The sequence below is a fragment of the Arachis duranensis genome, chromosome 1, assembly GCF_000817695.3.
Source record: "Arachis duranensis cultivar V14167 chromosome 1, aradu.V14167.gnm2.J7QH, whole genome shotgun sequence".
Taxonomy (NCBI): Eukaryota; Viridiplantae; Streptophyta; class Magnoliopsida; order Fabales; family Fabaceae; genus Arachis; species Arachis duranensis.
The window spans coordinates 26663336-26673590 of NC_029772.3; the positions used below are offsets into that span (position 1 = coordinate 26663336).

At 39.9% G+C, this 10255-nt stretch overlaps 1 non-coding gene across 1 annotated transcript; it reads left to right on the forward strand.

Moving 5' to 3' along the window:
* The first annotated feature begins 4326 nt into the window (after nucleotides 1–4326).
* On the forward strand, nucleotides 4327–4434 carry LOC127743123 (small nucleolar RNA R71). Its single transcript, XR_008004428.1, has one exon. It is a non-coding gene; the product is annotated as a small nucleolar RNA R71 (small nucleolar RNA).
* Nucleotides 4435–10255: the final 5821 nt, after the last annotated feature.

Sequence of the window (10255 nt, forward strand, 5' to 3'; positions counted from 1 at the left end):
GTTAATTTCCACGTTAACTAAGTTAACGTGGAAGTTAACGTGGCTCCTTGGGGTTTTGTGGTTGCTTCCAACATTAGTGACAATGTTGGGTGTCACTAACGTTGTCGACCACCCTTGCCTCTTACGTTAGCTCCCAAGTTAACCAAGTTAACGTGGGAGTTAACGTGGTACATTGCACCTTAGGCCAACGTTAGTGACAATGTTGAGTGTCACTAACGTTGGCTTCCTTCCCCTTTTAACGTTAGAGGCCACGTTAACTAAGTTAATGTGGACTCTAACGTGGCCACTTATGATCATTGGCCAATGTTAGTGATAATGTTAAGTGTCACTAACGTTGGCTCAAAGTCCCTTCTTCACATTAGAGTTCACGTTAACTTAGTTAACGTGACTCTTAACGTGGGCAATGATGGCTTCGAGAGCGTTATTGGCAATCACTTTTCTCATTAACTTTGCAAGTTACCTCCAATTCCACGTTAGTTGTAACGTTAATTAGATTAACGTGACTGCTAAGTGGTTCTTCCTTGCTTCCTTTGGTTCTGAAATCAAGCAATAGAGTGCATCAAAGTTCTAGTCCAAGTCATGGGTAATACAACATACAATTTGTTATTAAACTCATGCAAAATCCTCATGAAATCATGTAAAATTCACAATGTATGCTTGAATCAAGGTGTAAGTGAATATCTACCCAAAACTAGCTTATTTCCTAAGGAAATGCATGAAACTACCTTAAAAACAGTAAAGAAAAGGTCAGTGAAATTGGCTAAGATGCCCTGGTATCAATTCCATCTGAGCATTTCTTAAAGAGATAGGGTTCATCCCAAATGAAATACTTGGCATCATTGATGAGTTTCCTTCTTTGATATTTGTTGATTCCAGGGGGTAAGTCACCAGCTGCTTTAAAATTGGCAATATCCGCAAACCATGGTGCTTTATGAATCATCATTAGCTACTCATCTGGGAAGAATTCATTTACACTTGTATCATGGGCATCATCCTTCTCACAAGGTATTCTGGATAGATGGTCTGCCACTTTATTCTCCACACCCTTTTTGTCTCTGATTTCAATGTTGAACTCCTGCAACAATAAGATCCATCTGATTAGTCTTGGTTTTGAATCTTGTTTGGCAAATAGATATTTGAGTGCTGTGTGATCAGTGAAAACAATAACTTTGGAGGCAATAAGATATGATCTAAATTTGTCAAATGCAAAAATTATTGCCAACAACTCGTTTTCGGTAGTGGTATAATTCCTTTGAGTATCATTAAGGACCTTGCTGGCATAGTATATGACATGCACCAAATTTTCTTTTCTCTGTCCTAACACTGCCCCAACAGCAAAATCAGATGCATCACACATCAGTTCAAATGGTAAATTCTAATCAAGTGGGGTGATGATAGGAGCTGAGGATAGCCTCTTTTTCAAGTTTTCAAATGCTAGCATGCATTTCTCATCAAAAATAATGGTGTATCAGACATTAGGAGATTGCTTAAGGGCTTGGCTATCTTTGAAAAATCTTTAACAAAGCTTCTGTAGAAGCCAGCATGTCCCAAAAAGCTCCTAATCGCCTTGACATCACTTGGTGGAGGTAACTTTTCAATTAGCTCCACCTTAGCTCTGTCTACCTTAATGCCTTGATTAGAAACCTTATGACCAAGAACTATTCCCTCTGTCACCATGAAATGACATTTTTCCCAGTTCAAGACTAAATTGGTTTCTTAACATCTTTTCAATACCAAGGCAAGATGGTTTAGGCAATTAGGAAAGGAATCTCCAAATACTGAGAAGTCATCCATGAAAACTTCAATGAACTTCTCTATCATATCTGAAAAAATGGAGAGCATGCAGCGTTGAAAAGTTGCGGGCGCATTACATAGCCCAAATGGCATGCGCCTGTAGGCGAACACTCCATATGGGCAGGTGAATGATGTTTTCTCTTGGTCTCTTGGATCAACCACTATTTGGTTTTATCCTGAATAACCATCTAGAAAATAATAATATGCATGTCCCGCAAGTCTTTCCAACATTTGATCCATGAAGGGAAGTGGGAAATGATCTTTTCTTGTGGCTTTATTGAGCTTCCTGTAGTTAATACACATTCTCCAGCCTGTGATGGTTCTTGTAGGGATTAGCTCATTCCTTTCGTTGGGCACTACAGTGATTCCTCCTTTCTTGGGAACCACTTGAACTGGACTGACCCATTGGCTATCTGAAATTGGATAGATTACTCCCCCTGCCACAACTTTATAACTTCTTTCTGCACTTCCTTCATTGCTGGATTTAACCTTCTTTGGGGCTGAATGGAAGGTTTGGCACCTTCTTCCAGGAGTATCTTATGCATGCATATGGCTGAACTGATTCTTTTCAAGTCAGCAAAGTGTCCATCCAATGGCATCCTTATGCTTTTGTAAGACTTAAAGCAACTCTTCCTCTTGTTCTTGGCTGAGGGATGAATTTATGATCACTGGATAACTTTTATTTTCTCCCAAGTATGCATACTTGAGAGCAGTTGGCAGTGCTTTAAGCTCCAGTTTGGGTACTTCTTTTCTTTCCTCCTTTTTTTCTAGCATTCCTTGAACATGCATTTCAGCGGCTGCAGCTTCTTCGCTTGCTGCTAATTCTTCTTCTGTTAATGCTTCAAGTTCTTCTTCAAGAGTTTCTTGTACCAAAGCTTCAACGGAGTCCAACCTCATACATTCTCCCAATGAGTTGTGTGGGTAACTCATGGCCTTAAACACATTAAATGTCATTTTCTCCTCATGTAATCTAAGGACAAGTTTACCCTTTTGGACATCAATAATGGCTCCGGCAGTGGCTAAAAATAGCCTTCCCAAGATGATGGAAGTCTTAGCTCCTTCCTGCATGTATAATACCACGAAATCTGCTGGAAAGATGAAGTCTCCCACCTTTACCAACAAATCTTCTACTATCCCATGGGGAAATTTAAATGATATGTCTGCTAGTTGCAGGGCCATTCTTATTGGTTTAGCTTCCTCAATCTTCATTTTTTTCATCATTGCTAGAGACATTAGATTTATGCTGGCTCCTAGATCACATAAATCCTTTTCCACAGTGATTTTCCCAATGATACAAGGGATTTGGAAACTCCCAGGATCCTTCAATTTCTGGGGCAATTTATGTTGGATGATGGTGCTGCATTCTTTCGTGAGCACCACGGTCTCATTATTCTTCCAACTTCTCTTTTTGGTCATCAATTCCTTCAGGAACTTGGCATAGAGTGGCATTTTCTCTATTGCTTCAACAAAGGGTATGTTTATTTGTAGTTTTTTGAAGATTTCCAAGAATCTTGAGAATTGGTTGTCCTCTCCCCTCTTCTTTAATTGCAGCTTCTGGGGGTATGGAGCCTTTGAGAAACATGGTTTGAGTGCTTCTCCTTCTTGATGTGGCTTAGGGTTTGAGGATTGAGCTTCCTCATGTCCTTTGTTTTCTTCATCCAATTTCTTCTCTGGTGGTTTCTTGTGGGTCTCCTTCAATTCCTTCCCACTTCTGAGGGTGATAGCTTGACATTCCTCCTTTAGTATTGAGTTAATATTGCTGCAATTGTTGTGTCCAGGGACTTGCTTGAATAAGAATTCAATCTGTGTTTCCAGTTTTTTGATGGCAGCATCTTGATTCTGCATGTTGGATTGCACTTCTTCCCAGAAAGCTTTACTATCTTGAATTTCCTTGCATATATTTTCAAGTAGAGCCTCAATATTTGAGAGCCTATCATCTATTAATGATGGTGGGTTGAGATTAGGTGGTTAAGAAGGTTGGTTAGATGGCTGTTGGTAATATCTCTGTGAGGTGTTTTGACGAGTTACATTGTTGTTGGAGTTGAGGTTGTAGCATCTCTGATCTTGCCCTTGGTCTTGTTAGTTTCCCCATCCAAAATTGGGGTGATTTCTCTATCCAGAGTTGTAAATTTTGGAGTATGGATCATGGACTTGTCTAGGTGAGTTTCCAACATAGTTGGCTTGCTCCCAGTCACCTTCTTCTCCTATGTTTACTCCTTCTTGAGCTGATGATGAGGTGATGGCTGCTGCAACTTAGTTCTCCTCTACCTTCTTGGTAAGATTTGCTAGCTGCTTGGTGATCATCTTGTTTTGAGCTAACAATGCATCCATGTGGTTCAGCTCTATTACTCTCCTGGTGTTACTTCTTTCGGAGGCATAGAAGTAGTCATTCTCAGCAACTGTCTCAATGACATCTATGGCTTCTTCAATGGTTTTCTTCTTGTTTAGAAAGCCTCCTGATGAATGATCCACAGCCTTCTTTGACTCATAGGAAAGACCTTCATAGAAGATGTGAAGTTGAACCCACTCATTAAACATCTCTGGTGGGCATCTTCTTGTTAGGTCTTTGAATCTCTCCCATGCTTCATAAAGAGTCTCACCATCTTGTTGCCTGAAAGTTTACACCTCAGCTCTCAGCCTATTGATCATTTGAGGAGGGTAAAATCTTGCCAAAAACTTGTTCACCACATCCTCCCAATCTGTTAAGCTTTCCTTTGGGAAGGATTCAAGCCATTTGGATACCTTGTCCCTGAGTGAAAAAGGGAACAAGAGCAACCTATAGACATCTGGATGGACTCCATTGGACTTCACAGTGTCACAAATCCTCAGGAAGGTGGTTAAATGTTAATTGGGGTCTTCTTGAGCACCTCCTCCAAATGAGCAATTATTCTGAACAAGAGTGATGAGCTGGGGTTTTAGTTCGAAATTGTTGGCATGTATGGTGGGCTTCTGAATGCTGCTTCCAGAGATTAGGATTTATATAGGATCCTAGAACTCTTCTTTCATGCCCAGCACGGTTTGCATGGCCTTCTCTGGCAAGATTATGAGCTTCTTCTTCATGGTTGTTCTCCAAATTATCTTCCATGTTGGGTTCAAAATACTCTTCCTCTTCTTCCTCAGCACCAATAATTCTTTTCCCTCTTGCTTCCCTTCTTAGTCTCCAAAGGGTCCTTTCAGGTTCTGAATCAAAGGATGTTGAAACTCCTTCTGTTCTCCCTGTCATACAACAGACAGATTGCACAACAGGAGATAAAATAAAGAAACTATTCTTGTTAGAGTAATTGTTAGTGTGAGTGATGCAAATTATCAAACAGTTAGTGGGTTAGTGAGCAGAATTGTAATCAAAGAAGGAAAGAACAAAAAATTAAAGAGGGTGCAGGGGGTGAGGAAGAAATTAAAACAAACAAACAAAAATTGGCTGAATCAAATAAACAAAAAGAAAAATGCTCAATCTAGTGATCTTCAAACTTAATCATCATTGATACATAATTAATCCCCAGCAACGGTGCCATAAACTTGATGCATGAAAACTTGTCTCTCAACAAATTTCCCTTCGGCAAGTATACCGAATTGTCGTCAAGTAAAAACTCACAATAGAGTGAGGTCAAATCCCACAAGGATTGATTGGTCAAGCAACTTTAGTTAGAAGAATATGCTAGTTAAGCTAAACAGAATTTAGATTGAGATGCAGAAATTTAAATAATTGGAAAGTAAATAACAAAAATTAAAGTGCAGAATCTTAAATGGGGATTTGGGGTAATGAGCTTGAAAATAAATGGCAGAAAGTAAAGAGAATAGGTATGATCAGAAATGGGGAAATCATTGGGCTCAGGAGATGTTGCATTCTCTGGATCAAGTTCATTCTCATCTCTTCCTCAATCACTGCATTCATTGATCTCCTTGGCAATCTTAAGTGATTGGGTCCCAATTCCTTGGCAATCCAATCTCTCTAAGCTTGAACAATTACTCAATTCCTTGATTTAATTGCTCATGGGAAGAGATGAAGTGTGGTCACTGATTATACCACATGTATTTCCAAATCAAAGTATTGGGAGGATTACATGTCACTATATCCGCCCAAACCCTAGTTTGGTCCAACATGAGAAAGCATTTCTAGCATGATCTCCTCATCCCTTTTCCAAGGCTCAAAGGAGATCCAATTATGGACAGTTTCTTTTCCAAGACAACTAACCAATTGAATTAAGATCGAAAGCTTTCTAGTAAGATCAAGAGAAAAGAAAGAAGAAGAAGAATGAAAACTATAATTGATCCATCAAATTACAACAGAGCTCCCTAACCCAATGAAAGAGGTTTAGTTGTTCATAGCTCTAGAAATGAAAAATGGCAGAAAAGAAGAAATCATGCTAAAAGTGCAGAAAAGTAAATCTATAGAGAGTAGTTCCCAAAAGTGCCAAGCTTCTCTATAGTTCAAAACTACTCCTATATATACTACTCCTCTTGATCTTCTAGTGAGTTCTTCAAGTCTTGGATGTGGGTTCTGGATCTTGAGTTGAAGCAGTTCTCATCTTTAGTGGGCCGAACTTGCAGAGAAATATGAATTAGGCTTTGGGTATTTAGTAAGATTTAACGTTGAGTGCCATTGTGGGCTCGAGAACGTTAGTGGCATTCACTTTTTTCACTAACGTTCCACCCTCATACATCCACGTTAAATCCAACGTTAGTGGTCTTAACGTGACCACTAAAGTTGCTTTCTCAAATTTTGGCCAACGTTATTGTGACTCACTTTTCCCAATAACGTTGGCTTATACCCTTTCGCGAACATTAATGGGAATCACTTTTCCCATTAACGTTGCTTAGTGCCCTTTGTTCCCACGTTAGAGTTCACGTTAGTATAGCTAACGTGACTCTTAACGTGGGTGTGTTTCACCTTCGAGAGCGTTAGTGACACTCACCTTTGTCACTAACGCTCCAAATGCCCAAATTCTCTACGTTAGAACTCACGTTAACTAAGTTAACGTGGCTCTTAACGTAGTAATGATGCCATCTCCCAACGTTAGTGACAAAAGTGTGTCACTAACGTTGGCTCCTTGATCTCAACTCCACGTTAACTTTCACGTTAATGGTCTTAACGTGAAAGTTAACGTAGGCAATGCTAGTTGGTCCAACATTAGTGACAAAATTGAGTGTCACTAACGTTGGCTTTTGTTTTCCTCTTGCACGTTAGAGTTCACGTTAACTAAGTTAACGTGACTCTTAACGTGGATCATTGCCAAGTTCTCCAACGTTAGTGGTGTTCACTTTTACCACTAACATTGGAGGAAAACATTATTGGTGTTCACATTTTTCTCTTAATGTTGGAGTTCCCTTTTGCTTCTACGTTAACTACCACGTTAACTTAGTTAACGTGGCAAGTAACGTGGGCTATGGATGGCTTCACAGGCGTTATTGGTGATCACTTTTCTTATTAACGTTGCAAGCTTTACCATTCCACGTTAGTGTTCACGTTAAACTAGGTTAACGTGAATACTAACGTGGTTCTTCCTTGCTTCCTTTGCCCTGAAATTAAGCAATTAAAGTGGATCAAAGCTCTTGCCAAAGTCATGAGATTATGCATCATCAATTTATCATGCAATTGTAGCAAAATTCTCATGAAATCATGCAAAATTCACAATAGTTGCTTGAATCAAGGTGTGAGTGTATTTTCATCCAAAACTTGCCTTATTCACTAAGAAAATGCATGAAACTACCCTAAAACAGTAAAGAAAAGGTCAGTGAAACTGGCCTAGATGCCCTGGCATCAGAAGATTTTAAGCACTACCAACCACCTTGACAAGGACCAAACGTCAAGCTAATGACGCTAAAGAAGCGCTTCATGGGAGGCAACCCATGTTCTATACCCTCTCTCTTTAATCTCTAATAGTAGTAATAAAGCAAATTTTATGGATTTTTAAATCAATTTTGACAACCAATATAAGACCCCTTACATGCAGCATATAGTACATCCTAAGTTTGGTGTTCTAGGTACACCAAGAGGGCTTGAACACACTTCATGATGAGAGATTATTTCCGAATCTTGCTGCACCATATGATCACAAACAAGTTTGGTGTACCAACGTTGCATGCATGGACAATTTAGTGGTTGATTGATTTACATTCATAAAAAGCATTTAGTATTTAAAAACAAAAGAAAAAGATTTTTTTTTTCTAGTAGCTAGTTAACACCTTAAGTCTTCCCACCAAAATTCTCAATTAACCGTTTGCATTTCTTTTTGTCTTGTATAGGAAATCAAAAAGGGCATTGATGGTACTTGATAGGACAATCAAAGAAGGGAGATTCGGCCACTATACCAAGGAAACTTCACACTTGTCTTCAAGGGGAGTATCTTTGGAAGTGTTGCTATACAACATTAGGAGTTGGATAGCTTTGGAGACCGAACCAAAACCCTCATAAAAGGGGTGATCCTCGTGCTCATCCAATGGCAAACCCCAACCGTCCGTCACTAAACCAACACCATCAATCCACACCTTTCAAACACCCATCACTCTTCTATATAAATGATACCCACTCTACAACCTCTCCGTACACACTTCTTACTCTCGTTCCTCTCCCTTCCTTCTCTTGGACACACACATTTCATCATCCACCAAAATTCTCATACACACCATCCTAGCCATCTTGTGAGTAACAAACACATCAACTATCTTGCATGGCATCATCAAGCTCCAAGAGACGAAAAGGGAAAGAACCTATGGAGCAGCCTCCTTTTGATGAAAAAAAATTTAGAACCTTTTACCATGCACTACAATTTGGGTGGATGGCTGACAAAGAAATCATATATGAATTAGGCTTTCAAGTCACACAAACTGAATGCCCGGAAATCACAGAGAAGGTGGAAAAACATCGATGGGAACTCCTCACCGATCCGATTACAAGGGTGAACGCAACTCTAGTAAGAGAGTTTTATGCAAATGCAGTTAGACATGATAAGGCAGATGAATCCTACACAAGTTTCGTGAGAGGGGTCATGGTGGATTTTAGTCCCATGAGCATCATGAGAATGCTAAAGCTGCGAACCATACCCTTTGCAGAAGAGAGCTATCACTCAAGAATGGATAACAACCCCAACCACGACCAGATTATAAAAGATATATGTGTGCAAGGAGCAGATTGGGACAGAGACCCCAATGGAAAACCTAGATTTATAAAAAGAGGAGACCTCCTTCCTGAGGCTAAGGGTTGGTTTGAAATTTTAAGGAGATCCATCCTCCCAGCTGAAAACAACTCAGAGGTAAACCTTAAGAGAGCAACAATGGTGCAATGCATAATGAAGGGAGGAGAAATCAAGGTTCATGAACTCATAGCCCAAGGCATTCGAAAGCTTGCTGAGAAGAGTGATTCAGGAGGAAGGTTGGGTTATCCCAGCACTATTCCCCGTCTTTGCAACAAGGTTATGGTGGTGTTCAAGGATGGAAACCCCGAGTGGATAAAGGTTGGCCTTCCAATCACTTATCGTCGGATGCATGCTGCCACAACTCCCCTACCTCAACGAAGGGTAAGAAAGAGGCCAGCCCATCAAGCTGAGGAAAGACAACATCCACGGGAGCAAGCTCCAACCCCCTTAGGCATGCACCAATTACAAGAGGCTATTGATACCTTATCTAGGCAATACATGGAGAATCAAGGTGCACAAAAGGAGCTTCAAATGCAAATAATGGACCGTCAAGAAGAATCACTCTCTAGATGGATGAATTAGCAAGGGGAATGGCAAAAACAGTTGATGGAACAGCAATTGGAACAAGGGAGACAATGGAGTGAGTCCTTCCATAACCTGAACCAAAAGCAAGATCAACAACAAGAAGCCATCCAAAAGCTGATCAACATCCAAGCACATCAAGGTGCACACATTCATGAGATGCATAGGAAACAAAGAGAACAGGCAGATCTTTTTGATGAATACAGAGCATTTTCGGAAGGAGTTTACATGAGTGAAACTGGATATCATGTAAATACCCAAGCCATGCTTGGGTACTTGGTCGGACAACTATTGATGTGCGGAAAACGATCCGACACACAACTCACCGGCAAGTATACCAGGTCGCATCAAGTAATAAAACTCACGGGAGTGAGGTCGATCCCACAGGGATTGAAGGATTGAGCAATTTTAGTTTAGTGGTTGATTTAGTCAAACGAACAAGAGTTGATTTAAGTGATTTGTATCCGGCAGAAGCTAAATTGCATGAAATTTAAAAGGGAGAGGGAAAATTGCAGTAAATTAAAGAGAACAGGAAGTAAAGAAGCTGAATCTTAAAGTGCAAGTAATATAAATTGCAGAAACTTAAATTGCAAGAAATGTAAATGACTGAAACTTAAAGTGCAAGAAATGTAAATTACTTGAATTATAAAAGGAATTGGGAATTGGGATTGCAGAAACTAAACGAGAGAAAAGTAAATTGCAACAAGCAGGAAAGTAAAAGATGAATTTAATTGCAGCAGGGTTCA